Source organism: Microtus pennsylvanicus, chromosome 8 (genome assembly GCF_037038515.1).
Source record: "Microtus pennsylvanicus isolate mMicPen1 chromosome 8, mMicPen1.hap1, whole genome shotgun sequence".
NCBI lineage: Eukaryota > Metazoa > Chordata > Mammalia > Rodentia > Cricetidae > Microtus > Microtus pennsylvanicus.
This window is the reverse complement of record NC_134586.1, coordinates 10786750-10808314: the sequence shown is the minus strand read 5'-3', so window position 1 is coordinate 10808314 and position 21565 is coordinate 10786750. Positions and strand designations below refer to the sequence as shown.

Genomic DNA, 21565 nt, shown 5'->3' with positions numbered 1-21565 from the left:
AGGCTGATGATGAGTCTAGGTACTTATGGACTTTTGTTGCTGTTTTGACTTTTATAGGAAGTCTCTTAATTGTTATTTGTTCTTGTTAAACAGGAAAGCAAGGCTTAGATGAAGAAGGATGCTTAAAAGAAATCCCACTCTAGATCAGAATTGAGAATAATGGAGGGTTATTTATTTAGGGGTAGACTCACAGATCACAATACTCTGCTGGAATGGGGAACAGCAACTGAATCCCGCAGCTGGAAAAGAGGCCATACACATGCTTTACATGGGCATAAATAGTGTAAGAGGCCACACCCAAGTAGGCTTGTAATTTAAAGGCTACTGTCAGTAGGAATTCCTGCAGCACTTAGAAACATCAGGGAAGTTAGTGAAGTGCTTTACTAGTATTGTGATTTGGCTTTCAAATTGAGTGTAACTGTTCACAACCTTTCCATAATGCAGAATGACTCTCTCAGAAATGTTGCCTGGCTCCAATTCAGAGACAAGAGTTTTACACAGAACTGAAAATTTTCTATAAATAAAATAAAATACATATTCTCAAATCATTTCCAGAGAGTTTTCACAGGCATTGGATTTCCCTCATATGTATCTAGATACTAAATAAAATCCACAGAGAGAAAAACAAAACTTTTTCTTGAGCATATGGAATAAACCTGCTAGGAGATGTTTCCCAGTAAAAGTTTCTGGATATGAACTACTGCCCTATTTTCTTTCACACATATGCCTTCATCACCTCCAAACTACCATGAGAGAACTCTAGAAACAGTAAAAATCTGAAAGATGAAATCTTGTGGAGAAGACTGTATATCCTGCCTACATCTAGTCTCTCTTGCTGTAAAACACAGGATGAAGGAGGGAAATGGAGATGGAGACAGAGACTGAGACAGAGACGTTAAGAAGGAAGAGGAGGAGGAAGGAGAGAAGAAAGGGAGGAATATTGTAATGATGATTTTTGCCTTTTCTAGACACAGGGAAATTAAGAAAATTGCTAACACTTTACCCATGATATATATTAACCAAAAATTAAAAGCAATTTGTAGTTAAAGTTATTGAATAAAAATGTCATATTTCTTTAGAAGAATTTTTTTTGTAGATTCTTCAAATAAATGTTTAACCAAAATCTGCCCTTGAAAGCACACAGATTGCACCCACCAAAGTCAAGAAATATGCATATGCATTCTTGGACCAAATTCGGCTGGATGCTTAATTAGTGTCTGGCTGTGATTACATCTGTGGTGTTGAATTTTCAAATCTAAAATTTTAACATTGCAATAAAACTATGCATGATCCCTTTAATTCCCATAAGGAAAAATAACATCGAAATGTTTGATATTTCAGTTGGAGTGGGAGAAAGTAGAGAAAAAGAAAAAACTGCTCTTCTGTCATTTGAATGCAATTTCTCAAATGTAAAACAGAAATAAAGTGATTTCAATAAATAATGAAACACTATAAATAAATAAGCATTGGTCCTTTGAGTTTTACTTCTGAAGACTAAGAAGTTTTTAAATATTATTGTGGGTAATGGATCTCTCTCTCCCTCAGAATAAAAGATTTTACTTTACAATTTCTTTCTTTCTTTCTTTCTTTCTTTCTTTCTTTCTTTCTTTCTTTCTTTCTTTTTTGTATGTTTCTTTCTCCTACTTCGTTACCAATTCAAAAGTACCCAGCTGGACAGTGAGTACAATTTGACTCTTAACAAGACAAACATATATTTCCCCCAGACCTCTGTGTCCCCTCATCTTCAGTTGTCAGACACATTCAGTTACAAACTTGGGTGAAAATGGTCTCTTTCAGGAAGGTACATTTGTTTAGCCTCAAATTCTCTTTTGAGTCAACAGAAACGGGGGTGATTTAATTTCATCATGGTTAGATAGCCCGTGTTTCATAACACTCAGCATTAACTTTCAGGCTTTGGCATTGAGTGTCTCAATGGTATTTGATGCTCAAAAAGTGTTCTCAAGGACCCTTATTCTTTTATTCCTATTTTCCAGTCCCAGGCTACATCTTCAGTGCTCCAAAGGCTAACAAAGCAGACAGAAGTTCTTTCAGCCTGTTGGAACTGATTTTAGCCAAAGCATGATCTTGACTCTCTGATATCTACCAAGTTTTTAAAGCTATATTTCATGCCAATCATAGGTTTTCCAGAATCTCATGCTGACTTCTTTGCAGATCAGTATTTCAGGTGTCTGGGTTGTTTAGTATCAGTTCCAGGTGTGTGGGCGACTCTCTTCATTGAAAACCTTACCAAGTGCCTAAGAAGCATCTCTACAAAATTAGGAGCTGAGAGCCTGGAAAGATGGCACACGCAGTCACTAAGATGTTTGCCTAGCATATAAGGACCTGATCCTGAGCCTCAGAACCTACATACATGTGTGTACGTGTGTGTGTGTATGAGTGTGTGTGTGTGTGAGAGAGAGAGAGAGAGAGAGAAAGAGAGAGAGAGAGAGAGCCTATGTAGTGTGTTGTTGTGTTTGTGTGTGTTAGAGTGTATGTGTATGTGTGTGAGTGTGTTCATTTATGTATGAACGCATGTGAGAGTGTGTGTGGTATGTGTTTGTGTGTGAGAGATTGTGTGTTTTTTTGTGTGAGAGTGTGTGTTTGTGCTTTTGTGTGTGAGTGTGTGTATGTGTGTGAGAGTGTGTGTATGTGTTTGTGTGTGTGAATGTGTATGTATGTGTGTGAGTGTGCTTTGTGTGAAAAAGAGTGTATGTGAGAGTGTTTGCATGTAAGTGTGTATGTGTTTGTATGCTTGTATGTGGGAGAGTGTGTGTATATATGTGTGTGTGAATGTGTGTGTATGTGAGAGGGAGAGAGTGTGTTTGTATGTGAGAGTTTGCTTTGTGTGTCTGTGTTTGTGTATTTGTGTGTGTGTGAGAGAGTATGTGTGTGAGTGTGTTTATATGTGTGTTGAGAGTGTGTGTGTGGTGAGAGTGTGTGTATGTGACAGGGTGTTTGTGTGGAGTGAGTGTGTGTGTGTGTGTGTGTGTGTGTGTGTGTGTGCGTAGTTATCACAGGATTGCAGAGACAGGTTGTTGGATCACCTAAACTTTCTGGCTAGGTGACCTAACCTGTGTGGAAAGTTCGAGGTCATTAGGAAACTGATTAAACAAAAGATAGACAGTACTTGATGGATGGTACCTGAAGTTGTTCACTGGCTTACACACATGTGCATACACACACACACACACACACACACACACACGCACTCGCAAGAATTAAGAAACATAAAGAGGCATTACAATTAGTTAAGTCTTCTGGAAATCTGAAGGTTTATGACAGTTCTTTTTTTCCTTGTCATCCCTGATGACATTATGTGGGAGTTAACATGTATTATTTGTTGCAAATATTATAGCTTATTTTTTAATGAAAGCAAAATGCATTTCCTATAATTTGGTATTGAATTTTATAACAGCAGGCAAATTCTTCCAAAGGACTCTCATTGAGGGCACATATTTCAAGGGACATGATCAAAAGCTATAACTTAGCTGAACATATATTATTTCTAAGTTGGTATGATTGAAAATCAGTATGTCTGAGTTCTGTTACACAGAAGAACAAGGAAAATAATTACTCCCATTAGAAGACTCCAAAATCTTTTTATAGACTCTAATTAGTGATATGATTTACAATTGCATTGCCACTCTGGGACAAGGAACATTGATAAAAATTATATTCTTCATTGCAATAGATGACACCAGTGATGACCCTTTGTCGAATGCAATTCTCTCGTGTTGCCCCCAAGATCATCCCAGTCCTACCCGTTCTGCCAATAGCCAAATGCCCTGCTTCCATAAGCAAGAAAACATGTGTCACATTGGTGCACATATGCACATGGACACACACAAAGTTGTGAGTGTGTATGTTTGAAACAATGTGTACAATTAAGAGAATTCAAGTTACCAATATCATGAAAATGTATTGGTTTTTCCTTTAATAAAAATGAAAATAGAATACCATTGCATATGAAAAGAAATATTACTATTTGATGCTGGTAAAATTTTAAAACCATTTTGTATCTATTTATAAATACTACTTATCATTATTTCTAAAACACTTAATTCTTTGCAAGCAAAGTTAAAACCTAAATGATGTTCAATGAACAGGATCCTCTGTTTTAATTCACTGCTTATAAATAAATGACAATGCACAAAACTTTAGTGGCATTAATATGTCCTTTCTACTGTGAAAAGTCCTAAATTATCACATAGCATTTTGTGCATTTGAGTAGAACTGACCTGACACAGATTTTAAAATTTACTAACATGTTAGTTTCTGCTTGTTGCTCTGAAAATTTCATGCAACACTGGTGATGATTTACATGTGAAAACTGTTTTTCTGTGTGTGTACTGTGGTATATTAAGAGCCCCAAAGATCAGAGTCTGAACTAAACAAAACAAGCCTCTCTCCATTCTTCAGTTTATGTATATAAACTTTCTATTTTGTGTGTATTTGTGTTTTTCGTAGGACTGTGATTTGTGCATGTGTGATAATACACACATCTATGTGCAGCTGTGGAGGGCAGACGAGGACACTGGGTTTCCTAATTGACCACTTACTAAGTTATGTCCTTGAGGTAGAGTTTTGTTTTGTTTTTTTCACACATCTGCCTTTATTGTAAACAGCAGTTGAGACACTTGTAGCAATGGTAAAAAAAAATAATTTACAAAAGCAGGGACTTGGTGAAGCTGCCTGGTAGGTACCCTTGGGGACTCATATGTAGATACCAACCCAGAGCAGGAGAAAGAGGACTCCAAAGCCCATGAAGAGTGACGTCACCAAGGAGATGAGGAGCTCTTTGTAAATGTCACGTGTGTACTTGGTGGATGTGACCTCACAACAAAGAACCAGGTGGTGAAGAACATACCGATGGCCAGAAGTACCACAGTCAGGTGTGGGAAGATAAGCCGGGTTGACCAGGCTGGTCTACCTACTCATAACCTCGAGCTCCATTTTGCCCCTCACATGATAAACCACTGGAAGAAGACAAGGTAGAGTTTTTTCACTGAGCTTTAAGTTATGATGGAGGAAGGTCATTGGCTAATAAAGGAACTGCCTTGGCCCATTTCATTGGTTAGAAGATAGGTGGGAGGAGTAGACAGAACAAAACGCTGGGAGGAAGAGGAAGTGAGCTCAGACTCGACAGCTCTCCTCTCCAGAGCAGACACCTCAGATAGATGCCATGCTCCCTGCTCCAGGGAAGATGCACGCTATGAAGCTCCGACCCAGGATGGACTTAGGCTAGAATCTTCCCAGTAAGACCGGTGCTATACAGATGATAAGAAATGGGCTAGTCCAGGTGCGAGAGTTAGCCTAGAAGAGGCTAGGTAGAAATGAGCCAGGCAGTGATTAAATGAATACAGTTTGTGTGTTGTTATTTCAGGGCATAAGCTAGCCGAGCAGGCGGCTGGGGTGTTGGGGACGCAGCCCCACCGCCCTTATTACTACAAAGTTAGTCTGGTAGACAGAAAGTCCTTATAATTCTGCTGTCGTAAGGCCCAAGGGCACTAGGGTTACAGGTGCACAGCCACATCTGACTCTTTACATGGGTGCTGGGTATTTGAACGCATATCTCCAAGCTGGTCAACCATCACTTCTAATTTCTCTCTTTTTGTAGCTTATATAATACAATCAGGTAAATAGACAGGTTACCAAAAATTATCACATAATATGAAGAATAATTATTGTAATTACCAGCTTTCATATAAGCATGTGAATAGTTAGAAGCTATGGTGCATTTTTGGAAGGATTTGTTCAAAGACCTTCTGTGTGTGTTTTCCTGAGACAGTGGAACATTATTTTTGCTCCTGTGCATGAAAGCAAAATGACATATGTTTTTAAATTTTTTTTTAAATAGATGAGTTAAGGCTGCCCTTTGAGAAAGTCGAGCTATGTCTCTTTGTGAATGTCAAACTGACTTACAGAGCCATGAAAAAATACACTGAAGGTAGACAGGAATGTATCATCAAATCATTTGCTCATCGCACCCCTACTGATATCCTTGTACAACTTATACATTGCTTTTTCATAGTGTTCTACTCTCACCCCCACATTTAAGCAACTCTAATTGATTTCTAAGTAGGAATTAGTGCTCTGTAGTTAAACTCAATAGACAATCATTGGATGAGTAATTACAGGTGGATGGGTGAGATGCTTTCAGGAAAGCAAGAATGGCTTGCACAATGGAAAATAATTTGTATGAAATGATAGATTAATTTTGTTTTTCAGGATAAATGTATCCAAAAATTTTAATTGCAATTACTTCCTAGTCTTAAATGAACTAACTCTAAGAAAAGAGTTTTAAATGTTATTAGTATTCTTATGTGTGGTACAATAAAGAAAAAAATTGAATTTGACTCTATTAGTATACATTTTTTCAAAGAATTCATTTTAAAGTTAGCAGTTCAGCAATTTCTAGTAAACATCCAGAACTGTGTAACTGTGATTTCTCTTAAATTTTTATCCTTTTTTACCAGCCCCTCTAGCCCTCTCAACTTCTCTTTGTAGTCATGATATATGACTGATATTATTTGATCCTAAAACAACATAATATTTTAAAGCATCTCCTACTTATCGATATTGAGCTAAAATGTATTTATATGCACATGATGTAGGAAGTCCTTCTGTATATATGTTGCTTTTTTTGGTTGATGAATTTAAAAAAAAAATCCCTGCTTTGGCCTATAGCATGGCAGAACTTAGCTAGGCAGGAAAATTAAACTGAATGCTGAAAGAAAGAAGGCAGAGTCAGGGAGAAGCCATGTAGCTGCTGCTGGGAATAGACTAGCCAGAACATTGCTGCTAGGCCACGAGTCTTGTGGTAAAATATAACATAATAGAAATTGGTTAATTTAATATGTAAGAGCTTGCTAGGAATATGCTAGAGTCATTGGCCAAGCAGTGTTTTAAATAATATGGTTTCTGAGTGAGTATTTCAGAGTTGAAGAGCCAGGAACAAACAAGTGGCCTCCCATGACAAACTGGGAGCCAACATAGTCAACTATATCCCTGTAAAACCTGACAAAGCTTAAAAGGGAATTCTAGACACTAAAAAACAAAGTTTAGCCACATTTTTTTTTTGGATGGGCTCTGTTTGCTGGCAGCATGGGGAGCTCCTTTAATACAGGTCTTCCTGATTCAGCAGTAGTAGGAAAAATAAAATACAATTTCAAAATTGTAGCTCCTAGTGTCATGCTGGCAGCATGAACTCTAGCTCTTTCAGGAGGTCAAGCCCTTCAATGTGGTTTGTGGGCAGTGTGCTACAAGTTACTTAGTGGCTGCGTGTGCCAACTGGTTATCAGAGTTGAGGTGGTGAAGATGGCTCCCACCTGGCAGTCTCAGATGCAATGAATGGACCTCTGCCACAATGGACTGAGCAGAGCCAAAAGACGTTGCATCCTTAGTCCTAGCCAAGCTGTTTAGCATTTTAAGATGCAGTCCTGTTCAGAAAAGGATTAAAGATACACAATAAAGAAAAATTCAGATTGAAAAGATCTCTAAATAGGTCACAGCGTTGGATAAATACATGTAGGCTTGGAAGAGAGAAGAAAAAGAGTATAAAGCATTATAAAAAATCATTTAAAAATGAAACAATGTCTTTAAAGAGGCAGAGTACGGACAGTCATAGATTAAAAGGAATAAAGAAAAATAAGCCACATAAAGATGAAAAATTCACAGAGGGTCTGGATTATGTAGACTATTGTGTTTTCTATAAATTCTTTGAATGGAGAGAGACAATTGATTCTGGGGACTGCTAAGCTAAACCAACATATATACTCTATAGGTATCTTGATTCCAAAATTCAGGTCTAAGGACTTATTGCTTTAGAAAAGAGGTTCTGCTTTTGTTTCCACAGAAGATGTGGAATCCTTCCAGACTAATGTGGTTTTATAAACCAAGATCCCCAAAAAGGTCACTGCAAACCCCCAAAAATACTTTGCCCAATAAAAAACAGAAAACAACACCCATATTTTTTTGTTTACATTTAAAGGAGGATATGATATAGATATGAATATCTTGAATTGGTATAAATCTTGGTTTATTGATACAAATTTAAGGTCAATTTTGTTATATGTATATTTCTGGTCTTGATTAAGGTATTGTGTTTGTGCAGCTCATTTAAAAATGTAATGTATAGTTAAGAAATACAGGTTAATAAATAGTCATCCATAATAGTCAAGCTTTTAATCATGTTAGTTAGGTTTTCTAGATATATAGAGATATATTTCAGTGAGATAGGTATTCTTCAAATCTTTCAGAGACCTTCAGAATATAGCATTTAAAAATTTTTTAAGAGGTTAAGCCTTTTTATGACAATGAGACACAACTGCTCCTGGCAGCACCAATAACTTCAAGAGGAAGAAGGGCACCCAAGAGGATCTTTATGGAGTTTGCTAGCCATTTGGGCAAGAAACTGCTCTTGCCTGAACTGCACTTGCAGGACCTACAGAAATAATGACTGCTTAAAGTTGCCTAAAAAAGATGAAACAGTCCTTCCCTTTGGATATCCTATTTCATGAAAGAGTCTACCAGACATTCTTCAGGACAAAGAAGAAAATGGCTGACAAACTGCCAATATAGGCAGAACTGTCTTTGAAATATCCTGCTTCATGTAAAAGTCTGCTGGATACTATGGGCCTGTAGGCTGAAGATGGAAACTCCAGTGGTACAGAAGAATGTTGGGTGACTGTCAAGGCATTGAGATGTCTCTGTCAATTTTAGAGTTTTAGAAGTTGCTTACAGTGCACTTCCTGTTTACTTAGGTAATATTATATCTTCCTGGAGTCTTTGAAGGAGTTAAAATATGGATAGTTTTAGTTATAGTTTTCCTTAGTTATGATAAAAGATAAACTATATATAAATATTGTAACTGTAGTCTTGCCTAATACCTGTTTTGTATATGTAATTTTACTATGATGAAGTTAAAGCCTTCCTTTTTATTGAAACAGAAAAGGGGAGATGATCTAGGAAGTCTTTCTGTATATGTGTTGCTTTTATTGGTTAATGAATAAAGAAACTGCTTTGGCCTATAGCAAGGTAGAACTTAGCTAGGTTGGGAAAACTAAACTGAATGCTGGGAGAAAGAAGGCAGAATCAGGAAGAAGTCCTGTAGTCCCTGCTGGAGATAGATCCTGGAACTATACCTGGTAAGCTACATCCTCACGGTGTAACATAGTTTAATGGAGATGGGATAATTTAAGATATGAGTTAGCCAGAAATATGCTGAAGCTATTGACCAGACAGTATTACAAATAATATTGTTTCTTTGTGATTATTTCAGGGCTGAGCAGTCGGGAACAAACAAGCAGCCTCCCACCACACTCACATATTTGAAATTCTACATGAGGAAGCAACCCACATGCTTCATGAAGTCTTACTGTTTAGGGCACATTTAGGGTAAATAATATCCAAACAATCCCAACAGAAATGTTTAATTCAGTTAGATGCTTCATTTCTCTGGTGAAATGGAAAAATAGTCTATGCTAAAAAGAGATTTTCTGTCTATGAAAGCTATTGATGCCTTGGAGATCAAAAGACTAGCTCAGTGTTGTCATTTGCTCTGCCAATAGGAAAAGGGAGGAAGTCATCAAAAGTTAATGAACAGTAAAAGACTTGGTAGCCACAGTCATTCCCCTGGATAAAAGAGGGAGGAATTAAAGTTCAGCTATCACATATGAGAAAATATATATAATGAACTAGTGATGTCTTCCACAGGTACACAGTGTGTTTAAATTCTATATATTTTTAATTGCAAAGATTGGATGTTTCAGGGACTTAATAAAAATATTTTATGTAAATTTAAACTAAAATATACTAAAAAGGTGATTATATTCACATTATTCATTTAACACGTGACTCTAATGTCTCTAATCTTTTGCTGTGTTTGAACTAAGAGCAGTTCAAACTTAAAAGTGTGACACTATCCATCTTTGGGTTTTGTACAAAGTTTGGAAATGAGTCTCTTATGAATCTCCAGAGAGAATCTCATCCTGCCAGAGCATACCTGCTTAGTTGTGCCTTTAGCAAGCAGCTTTAATGCAATTGGAGATGTTAGAAATTAAAAGCATAAACTGATAATTGAATGCACAACATTGACATGACTCAGGTACACAATTTGTTGTTATGTTATTAATTTAAATGTCTTAGCTATTTAGAGAATTCAAAATGTGAGTTTTCCTATCCTTCCCTCCCTATCTCCCTCTTTTTCCGTGCCAAATGTATAACATGATAATCTCAATTATTATTATTATTACAAACATGGTGTGTTAGTGAAGTTAGCTGTCTCCAAGTTAAAAATACAGTGTCAGTAATTTCTGAAACAAGGTTTAGAAGTGGAAACAAAATTATTACTCACATAAGTCACAGTCTTCATAAATTATAACTCTCATAAGTTATAGTCTTCATTGGTAAAGGAATCTTGCACTAAAAAATAGAATATGAATATTCTTAAAATTATACTCATAAGTCTTTCACCTTGCTGTTGAATACATAGTAAAAATAGATAATATCTTAGAATCTGTGATATGTCATATTAAATAATACAAAGTTTTTAGCAATGGGTACTTAAATTTAAAATAGGATATACAGTAGAAACCAAACAATTATTCATAGTTTTAGTGATATTTTATTTATATTTTAATAAATAAAGTTTGCTTGAAGAACAGAAGGCAAAACAGTCAGCCACAGGCTCCTACCTCTACCTCAGTCTGAAATGACAATCCTTCCTCCAGTAATCCTCAGAAAGAGACTTACTAAAAGCTGTCTCCTCCCAGTTTATATTCTTCTCTAGTGCTGGGATTAAAGGTGTGTACCACTGCTGCCCAGTTTCTATGTGCAAGTTAGTGTGGCTACTGGGATTAAAACATATGTGTCACTACTACCTGATCTGTAAGGCTGATCAGTTGGCTTTTTTACTCTCTGATCTTCAGGCAAACTTTAATTACTAAAATACAAATGAAATATCACTGCACATAGTGTACAATATAAATGTATCAAATACATTATTTGGAGGTAGGTGTGGAACTGATATCTGGTGGCATGTTGGTAACCTACTTTAAATTAAGTAGTCAAAATCCTCTCTGTGGAGATGAAATTTAATCTAAGATACAGCCAAGTGAACTTGAAGCTGAAGATCTTTGTAGCTGGAGTTAATACAGAGGTCCTTGGGGGCACAACGAGCATGATGTATTCAAGAAAGAAGGTGAAAAATGTCAACCTACCTGAAATGGAATTTTATGATGAAGAACAGCAGATGATATTAGAAAGACCAGGTCTGGTTGGCCTTAATTTATTTATTTTTCTAATACTGTCTAGCTATGTAGTCTATGTATCTGTGTTCTTTCAAACCTCTAGTGTCAGCTGTCTGAAATTTGAAACTACATATGTCGTCCCGGCACCCCTGTCTTTGATAGAATGTTGAAGTACAAGGAAATATGAAGTTTAATTTCTCATACAGAATGTCACAAAATGGATAGGTGTTAGAATGATAATGAGAAGTCCTTTTTAATCTAATAAAATTGGTGCATGGCACATTGAATAAATGGGAGGAAGAAGGGAGACGTCAGGGTATAATATAGAGTTCTAAATGAAATAAAATGCTAACTGTTTAACTGGAAAACATGCTAGCTTTGGAAAGGAGGAAAATAGAACCAAGTTTGGGATCTAATTTGGTGACTAATTTAACATAGCTTGAAAATAGGTTGGAGATTTAGGGAAGGGATGGAAAGAAAGGAGAGATAGCCAGAGCAAGCTCCAAATATCATTACAAAACAGGAAAAAAAAATACACAACTTAAGTGTAAGTGAAGTGTGATGTCCTTCGGTATATGTGCTGCTTTTATTGGTTGGCAAACAAAGCTGTTTCAACCAATGACTTGGCAGAGGAATGTCAGGTGGGAAATCCAAATAGAGATAGATATAGAGAGTAGATGGAGTCAAAGAGATGCTATGTAGCCTCAAAAGGAGAAAGATGCTAGAACATTACCGGTAAGCCATAGCCTCGAGGAGATACATAGATTAATAGAAGTAGGTCAGTTTAAGATGTAAGAGCTAGACAGGAACACACCTGACCATTGGCCAGACAGTGTTGTAATTAGTAAAGTTTCTGTGCAATTGGTTATGTCTGGCAGGCTAGGAAACGAAAGCACAGTCTCTGTCTAAATGTAAGTCAAAGATTAAAAAATCACTTATTGGCAAGGATGTGGAATGCATTTTAGATATCAAAAGAACACTGTCCTTGTGGACCTTGATGGATATGTGCTTCTGAGGAGTGATGACATCGAAATGAACAGCTTTGTAAGTCAAAGCATGTAGAAGTGGTAGCATGTATGATACCATGGTCTTTGAGAGTAAGCACAAAGAGAAGAGAAAAGGCCACAAATCAAACCATGGGTATACTGATGCACATGTGACAAGCAGAGGAGCAAGAGTCTGTAAAAGATTACATCATAGTATCCAAGGGGATAGAAGAAAATTGAGTGGTACTAGTCCAGGCTTGTTGTGAAATGCTGAAAAGAGAAGCTGAATTTGATAAGGTGGAGGAGGCTGACTTGTATCAAGACTACTTGAAGATAACATCATCCACATGAAGTCTTGAGTGTTGTCTGAATTTCCTGTCCTGCCCAGTTCCCATAGTTGTTAAGTCCCAAAGAAATCACACAGAGGTCTACATTAGTTATAAACTAGTTGGCCTAGTAGCTCAGACTTCTTATTAACTTTTATAATTTATATTAGCGTTCGAGACCAGCCTAGTCTACAAGAGATAGTTCCAGGACAGGCTCCAAAACCACAGAGAAACCCTGTCTCGAAAAACAAACAAACAAACAAAAACAAAAAAAAACAAAAAAAATTATAATTTATATTAGCCCATTATTCATTTCTATGTTAGCCACGTGGCTCGGTACCTTATTTGGCTAGGTAGTCACATCTTACTTCTTCTGTGGCTGGGTCATGACTGCAGACTGCATCCTCTTCCCAGAATTCTCCCCTTCTCATTGCTCGCCTCTACTTCCTATCTGGTCACCCGTCTATACTTCCTGCCAACACACATATACAGAAACACACACACTCACACATACACACACACAGCAGTTTGGAGAGTGAGACATGTTGAGAAGACAGGTTTGAGCTATGTAATCACTCTTGCTCATTTTCTTGTCCTCCAGGGCCATCATCAGAGCCCACACATGCGTCTTGCTCCAGGTGTGTGAGTTAAGTAAAAATGACTGAGATCTATTATACACATGTGTGAAAGTCAAAATAATACATTTAAATTTAAATATTTGTTTGTTTATATTATATATAAAATAAAAATAATGAGTATTCCAAGTACACAAGCGTGGAAATACAAAACATATCAGACCTACGAGACGTTTTAAGCAGCGTTGCAATATATTAATGTTCAGAAAGAATGTGCTCAAATCTAAGATAAATTAGAAGTCAATATTCATATGAAGTTCAATAGTTGGAAAAATGCTAAGGATTCCAAACATTACTTAACTTTACCTCAAATTTTAAAGGATTATTAACAAAATTCAGATGATAAATCCTTCTTGATGTTACAAAACACATTTTAGTGCTGTGTTGCCTCTTAATACATATGTTATTAGCCACGTCCATTACTTTTGGGTACCCACCTGGAGGACTCGAAGTTGATACACCAAGAGATTCTTAAGCATCTGTGCATACCACAACTCTCTTCATAACAGCAGAGAAATGGAACTTTCTAGTTGCCTAACAGAGAGCAGATAGCGAAAAGGTAGTGTCAGTGTACACAGTTGAATTTTATTTACACATAAATAATGAAATAATGTCATTTGCAGGAATTTGTTAAACAAAGTAAGCCAGAGTCAGAAAGGCAAATGCCATGTTTTCTCTCATCCTGAATCCAGATTTAAATATGCATGCACCTGTGCATGCAAATACAGGAACGAAGAGTAAAATCTGGCTTATGAAGGGGGAAAGTAAGTCCAGAGAGGGAGGAGGAGAACATGAGGGAGGAATAGAGAAAAGAGAGAAAATATCAAGTGTTTTTTCTTGTGTACAAAATTTATGTGATCAGAGTGGGGAGTGCCCGGGGAGGGAAAGAGACACACAAGAAGAGTGAAAACTGAAGATAGGAGAAAATGGAAACAATATTCTAAGATAAATATGTATGAAACTCTCATAATGAAACCGGTTAATTTACTTGATACTTGATGAGTAAGATTGATAAGGGACTTCAGACACCCGTGCTAAACTTTCAAAGGTCCATTTCTTCTTACTCTGGAATGGCTTCTAGTCTGTTGCAGGTGAAATCTCTTGTAATGTCATCTGTTACTGTTTAGTAGAAGTTTTTGATTAGTTTTTCTTCTTATAGAAGATGAAATAATTAGATGACAGGTTTATCAAAGTACTAAAAAATAAAATTTTTTTTTAGCAATAACATCCTGTTTTTAGCATAGTCCTTGGACATTTCTCAATAGAAAATGCAAGTGAATTTTGAAGACTCAGTTTTTCTTTCACTTCCAGGACCACGAATTATGCAATAAAGAATATTTGACAAATACCACTAGGACATATCACAAGAAAATTATTGTAGCCACAAAATACACATAGCCTGTTATTATGGTTACTTGCCAGTCTCTAGGTATCTATGGAAAACAAGCTCCAGGATGTGCATGGAGGCTATGGTATGGCCTTTCTATAAACTGCCAAATTGTCTGCAGATCCTCCTCTATAATCTAAATCAACTCTAGCTTACTAATGAGGTAGAGTAAAATGCAAATGTCATGCACATGATTATTGTAACTTATTGTTTGGAAGATGGTGACAGGAAAATAGTTGTATGTTTTAGTGTTTGCTCTATCTTCTAATGAAACAGTATATGAACCATGGGTGTGAGATAAGCAATGTTTGATGAAAGAGTGACAGAGAGAGCCAGAAGTTGGTGAGGCAACAGGAAGCCACAGGGAGACTAAGATCGTCACCCCTCTTCGTTCCCACAGATACAGTGTAATTCTTCATGAGCAGCTAGTTTAAATTTTGCATTTGACAACTTCCTAATTATATTTAATGTTTTCAATCTGAAGCTGATCAAATCTGAAGACAGAAAATATAAGGTAGAAAACACTGAAGGCTTTAACACAATATATGTAAAATACACAAACATCAATTCTCCTGAAGATTCATTTTAATCTTCCCTAGTTTACTCTGAGACACATTTCATTGCTCAGAGATAATTTAGATTTTATCTTCACTTGGATGCAGAAGAAAGCAGTTCTCTTCCTCTAAAATGTCGAAGTGTCCAGATTCTTGCTTTGACCCACGGAATCTGAGTAGGAATTATTTTTGTCACTTTGAAAAGACTCTTCAAGCTACATGGTGTAATTTTCCCTAAAAGCCCACAATGCTGTGATAAAAAAGAATGAACATATGGAGACTGAAAATAGAGGAGACCCTGGAGAAACTCTTGACTGTATATTACAAGCAGCAAGCCAAAACTGCTTACTAGAGTGTGGATGTGTGGGTGACTTTTGTACATAATCTACGGAGACTTATGCCACCCTTAAAAGTTCTTTAGAGAACGGCTAGTTCTTCCACGCTCTCAGAATCAATTTCAGGCTAAACTTGGATTTCTAGTTACCCTAGCTTACACTAAAATCTTGCTTTCTATCGCTAATACAATTATTACTCTGCAGTTTTCAGAATTTTGAGCTTTATTTATTGCAAAATGTTTTCTGTTCCTGGTTTCATTTGTTGGAGGTGATAATCTAATGAAAAGAGGTATCATTGGGTCCCTCTCACTTCCACCTTGTGTTTTCTGTCTGCCTACCTTTTCACCATTATTTTCTGGCTGTGGTTTCACACTTTCTCCCATAGAGATTAGAAGGAGCTTCAAGCACTAGGTTTAGAACTGCACAGTTGCACATTGGCTTCACTGAATCTTTAAGAGGTTTATTCTGCCATACATAAGTCCATCTGCAATACATCCATAGTTAAATAAAATTTACATTAAATTTCTCTTATGATGCCAATGCCTCTAGTTTATTGTTTATAGTCTCTTTCTTAGATTTGCAGAAATAAAATGTTTTATTTCTAGAAGAGGACATCTCACTTTTATTTGCATATATTTTTTAAAATATTGAGTATGTTTGTGGATATTTGGACTGCATATATGTCTGTGCACCATAAGCATGCCTGGTCCTTTGGGAGGGCATGAAGCTATGAGTAGTCATTAAACTTCATGTGGGTGATGAGAATCTATTCCAAGTCCACTGTAAGAGCAACCAGTGCTCTTAACCTTGGAGCTAACTGTGTAAGTTCAGGTAACCATACTTTGAAAGATAGAAGAAAATAGCATCAAGACAACCACAAGTCTATTATTACTTCCTCATCTGTCCTTGATTCTCAGGAAATACTCTACAGCCTCCCTTAATACTGGATGAAACCACCTTCTAATTCTGATGCCTTCAGAACAGCTGAACACTGGCATCTTCTGATGCAAATTTCTTGTCTGAGAATCAGTGGCTGTCAGTGTCCAGGAAACATAAGGGACACATAATCTAATTCTTCAGAGAAATGACACCTAATTATTCCTTTTAACTTGAAGTCATACAATTACAGATTAAGAAATTTTAGTGAGAAACATTATAGGTAAATTCTCTACTAACCTCTTAAAGGAAAAAGAGCTACAGGCTAGGAGATAGCTCATTAGGTCAAATACTTGGTCTCAAATATAAGGATCTGAGTTCCTTAGCAACTATGCAAATGCTCAAAATAACATTGGAAGCCTGAAGTACAGTACAGTACTTGATTTGGGACAGGTAGACCCTGGTAGTATCACTTGCCCAAATCATGAACCTCACATTCAGTAAGAGAACCCATCTCTAGATAAGCAAATAAATATGTAAGCATAAATATTATAGGAGAAGAAATTCCCAAGACCATCTTTCACATTTGAGTTCCACAAATGTTTGCACAGGAAAGCCCACATATGTGTGCATGTTCCACTCACATACAAATGAGTAAATAAAAATTCTGTGGGTATGATAATAACTACAGTCTTTAAATCACTTGTTGAACATCATGAAATGCATGTTTATTTATAGATTTTCTCATTATGTAATGATTCACATTAATTTTACAAATCTGAACGGGAACCTCAATTATTGTTTAAGTTGTTAGATGTTCGAACACAATGATAGTCTTTCTATGACTGCCACTTAATAATCCTATTCAGGTATACCAAAATCATCAGTAATTATATGGAGATGGTCTTTTGGGGATGCCGAATGGGGTAGACTGTCCATTTCTCAAGTTCTTTCAGTTTTTTAATATTGATTACATTATCTGAACTAGCAGAATAAAATTTCCCCTCAATTTTCCATTTAGATTCCTCTTCTCCTTGGAGACAAAACAGAAGCCATTATTAGTTTTGGCATAGTTTGCTAGGATTCTTGATAGGAGTTTCCATCAGGTTTTGCCTGGCCTGTCTGACTCTCTTAGTCCTGAGCATCTACTTCAGGGCAAGAAAGGAGAAATGAGAAAACACAAGAGCAGGGCTGCCACTGTGTTCCCATTAACCTGAGTGGTCCCTTCCCAACCTTGGAAGTGCAGAGAGTGAATGATGGTCCACATGGGGCAGGGCAGATCGATGCTGTAATTTTTACTCACTGTTTCTCCCCAGCTCTAACTGGCTATTGATTGGATGAGCAGGAGATGGGTAGTGCCTCTGGGACCTTAGAGATACTCAGAGGAAATTCCCTTCCTCCACTTGGTAACACCTTCAGGAGCTGAGAGCCATTTACTTTACAAAGGGGAGCAAAGCAAAAGTTAACAATGAAGTCACCTGAAGAGAAATAAATCCCACCCTACAATGGGAAAGAGATCCCGCTTCCTTTTTATTTAATTCTCAGATCTCAATTATATATTTAAGCTGAGGAAAGCAAGCATCCACGTGTGTTCAAACAGTTTTACTGCAATCAAGACAGGTGTTGCTGTTGTTTTGTAGATAATTTGATCTAATCTTTACTTAACAGACATGAAGACTGAATCCCACAGTTTGTAATTTGTTTTCTCCAAGACTCAGGGCATCTCTGAGTAACCTTGGCTTGCTAATTCCCAGTGCAGCGCCAGCTATCTTGTAATGGTTTTCTTACTTCTACTCAAGAGCCACAGAGACAGTCTCTATTCTTGCTTTTGATATGTTATGCCCTGTTATAACACTTAAAATGAATGGAGCCACTCATTCCCAGTGACATCCCATGATATTAGACTGTAAAAATGAAAAGAGCAAGGGACTTCTGACATCGTCGAAACGATGTTCCAATAATGCAGCTTACCCTCGTTTAGAAGTTCTGCTTTCTGAGATTACACATTTCTCTAAGATTTAAGATACTTTGAGTAGGTTTCTCTTCACCGTTGATAGAACTAGCTGAAAACACTTCTTAAACTTATTCTTTAATGGTTTCCCCCGCCACAGGGAACACAGTGAGTTCCCTGCAAGGAACACATAAGTTCCTGTGGCTCCTCAGAAAAGCAAGCAAAGGTAGCTAGAATATTAGTTCCAGAAATAAAATGTGGCTTGATAGTGTCTTGGTTATTAATATCTTTTGCTATGTTGGTGGAGGGCTCTGATTCAGGAGGCAGTATCCAACAAAATTTCAGAGGTATGAGGTTCTTCTAAGATTGAGGAATTCATGCAATGACATTAACTGGCTTTTAGTAGAAAATAATATGAGGGTCACAATATTTTAATACAAACTATTATGGTTTCACTGTGAAATATTTGCCAGAGGTGAGTGAACAGTTGGGGGGTGAAGTAGGATGTCCTGTATACGTGCTGCTTTTATTGATTGATGAATAAAGCTACTTTGGGCAATTGCTTAACAGACTAAAGCCAAGCAGGAAATCTAAAGAGATAGGAAAAATAAGAGTAGTTGTAGTCAAAGAGACATGATACATAAATTAATAGAAATGGGTTAATTGAAAATGTAAGAGCTAGTAGGAATACGCATGAGCTATTGGTCAAATGGTGTTGCGATTAACATAGTTTCTGGGTGATTTTTCAGATCTGAGCACCCAAGAAACAAAGCACAATCTCTCTTTACAGGAGGGACTGATTTAAATGGTTGTGGAATATTTTAAAGGTTGATTCTTTCCGGAGGAAGGAAATCACTAGCCAGCCCCACTTCCTGCCTGCTGTTTCCTGACCTCTATTGCCTTAGAGTCGACTACCTTACTTTCCTATCCCCTTTTCTTCCTCGCCATATCCCTTTCTAAATTGCAAGTCAAAATACATCCCCTTTTAAGTTGTATCTTGTTAAGTATTTGTCACAGCAATGAGAAAAGCAGAGAGCATGGCAGCATTTTAATAAGTTCTTTGGGTCAGTGGTCCTCTGAAAACAGTAGCTTTTTCCCCTGGAAATTTGTCCTGGCAAGGGACAAATGACAACACTTGGATACAATTTCAGTTGACACAAAATGTGGGAAGTGATAGTAGAGTCAAGTGGGTACAGGCAAGAACTATCCTAACCATTTTAAAATGTATAGGAGGTTCCTCCCAACAAGGATGATTCGGGCAAAAATATTAGCGATGCTCATACTGATAACCCCTGCTGTAACTCACTTGCTTCCAACATGGATTTTAAGACTCGTGCCCTTTTCAAATAAGAGTTTGTATTCTACTCAATAGCCTGTTTGTTCACACAGAAATAATAAAATGGTCAATGCAAAAAAAAATGAGTTTAGATTTGTTTCTATAGGACACTATAAGATCATTGTTCAATGTTGATGCCTGCTTTCTCTTACATTCTAATCTTAGCACTGCCAGAGGTATGGGACAAGGTCACCAGGAGACCAGGGATATGTTGAAAACTTGGTATGGTAGCCGGAATGAGAATGCTATCATATATTTGAATATCTGGTTCCCAGATGCTGGAGCTGTGTGGGAAGTACTGTGAAGTGTGGCCTTGGAGGAGGTGTGTCACTGCAGTAAGCTTTTAGGTTTCAGAGGCCTCCACCATTCCTATTTAGCTCTCTGTGGCTCATCCTGTGGATGAAAATGTAAACATGTCTGCCAGTCTGCTGTCCTGCTCTTCAACATGGCAGTCTAGGGCTCGAACCTTGTGCAAATGTGAACACCTAATAAAGTCTTGCTTCTTTAAGTCTCCTTAATTGTGATATCTTATCACAGCAACAAGATAAATAAATGAAACAAAAAAGAAAGAAACTTGGGAAAGTGGTTAGCCTCTTGGATATTTAATTCATAGGTTTATACTTTTAATTGGTAGATCACATAAGTAGCTCTGCTCAACTGGTTGTGGACTGACCATCTGTAGCCTCTAACTGGTGCCCATAATCAGCTCCACTATTTTGTCCAGTGTGTCATAACTGGCTAGCATTTATCCCCACAGTCAACATGGCTCTAGTAAGAGATTCTAGGTTGAAGCCACCAAGACTGATGTCGGTGTTTTTTTCTGGAACAACATGGGTTTTTATGGCAAACACATTCGTTAAATTTTTTAAATGGGTTCTTTTGCATTGTAATGCAATTCAGTTCAATTGAGGTAGAAGATAATTTAAAATTAACATCCTCCATGAGCAGGATTAAGAAAATGTGTGATTGCTTAATCCCTACTTTGTCTCAGATAATTTTCCTGCATTCAGCTCAAAAAAAGTTATTGATTATTATCTGTGTGTATCCACCAGCCCTGCACTGGGGTAGCTTGTTGTAATAGGAGTGGCGGGCTATGTTCCTGGCACCTGGCCGCCTGCAGGGCTAGCTTTATACCCAAAATAATTACACGGAAACTGTATTCTTTTAAACACTGCCTAGCCCATTAGTTCCAGCCTCTTATTGGCTAGCTCTTACATATTGATCTAACCCATTTCTAATAATCTGTGTAGCCCACGAGGTGGCTTACCAGGAAAGATCTTAACCTGTGTCTGTCTGGAGTGGGAGAATCATGGCAACTGACTGACTAGGCTTCTGCCTCCCAGCATTCTGTTCTGTCTACTCCACCTACCTAATTTTCTGTCCTATTAAAGGGCCAAGGCAGTTTCTTTATTTAACCAATGAAATTAACACAAAACAGAAGACTCCCCCATCAGAAGCTGGGGCCTCCTGAGTACTAGCAGTGGCTCTCACTGGAATCAAAGCCCACACTCTACCATATAAAATATTGTGGATTTTCCCCCATTACATTCAATTTCAACTTCCCAGGGACATTTTCAAGATACATTCAAAGGTAACTATGTAGCGACCTAAATTTTAAGTTTCTTCAGCTGAGAGAACCACTTCAGGCTAATCAGAATGGCTATTGCGGCTGTGAGAAGGGAATGCACATATTTTAGGACAGAGAAGTATTAAAAAATACAGATTCTACCTTCAAACAAACTCCAAATATAAGAATGAAAGGAGCCTCAACAGAGGTCAACTGATGACATTCAATGTCTTACCTTTGAAGATCTCCAAGTCGGTGGACAATGAGCTATTAACACTAATAGGGCTAGAAAAAGAACAGTTTTTTTATTGTTCTTTATTATATTTTAGAAAAAAAGAACCATGAAGTTATAGTTTATTGAAT

The 21565-nt window shown here is 37.2% G+C and overlaps 1 pseudogene; it reads right to left on the bottom strand.

Moving 5' to 3' along the window:
* Window positions 1-4681: 4681 nt before the first annotated feature.
* On the bottom strand, window positions 4682-4953 carry LOC142855429 (dolichyl-diphosphooligosaccharide--protein glycosyltransferase subunit TMEM258 pseudogene; annotated as a pseudogene).
* Between the last annotated feature and the right edge of the window lie 16612 nt (window positions 4954-21565).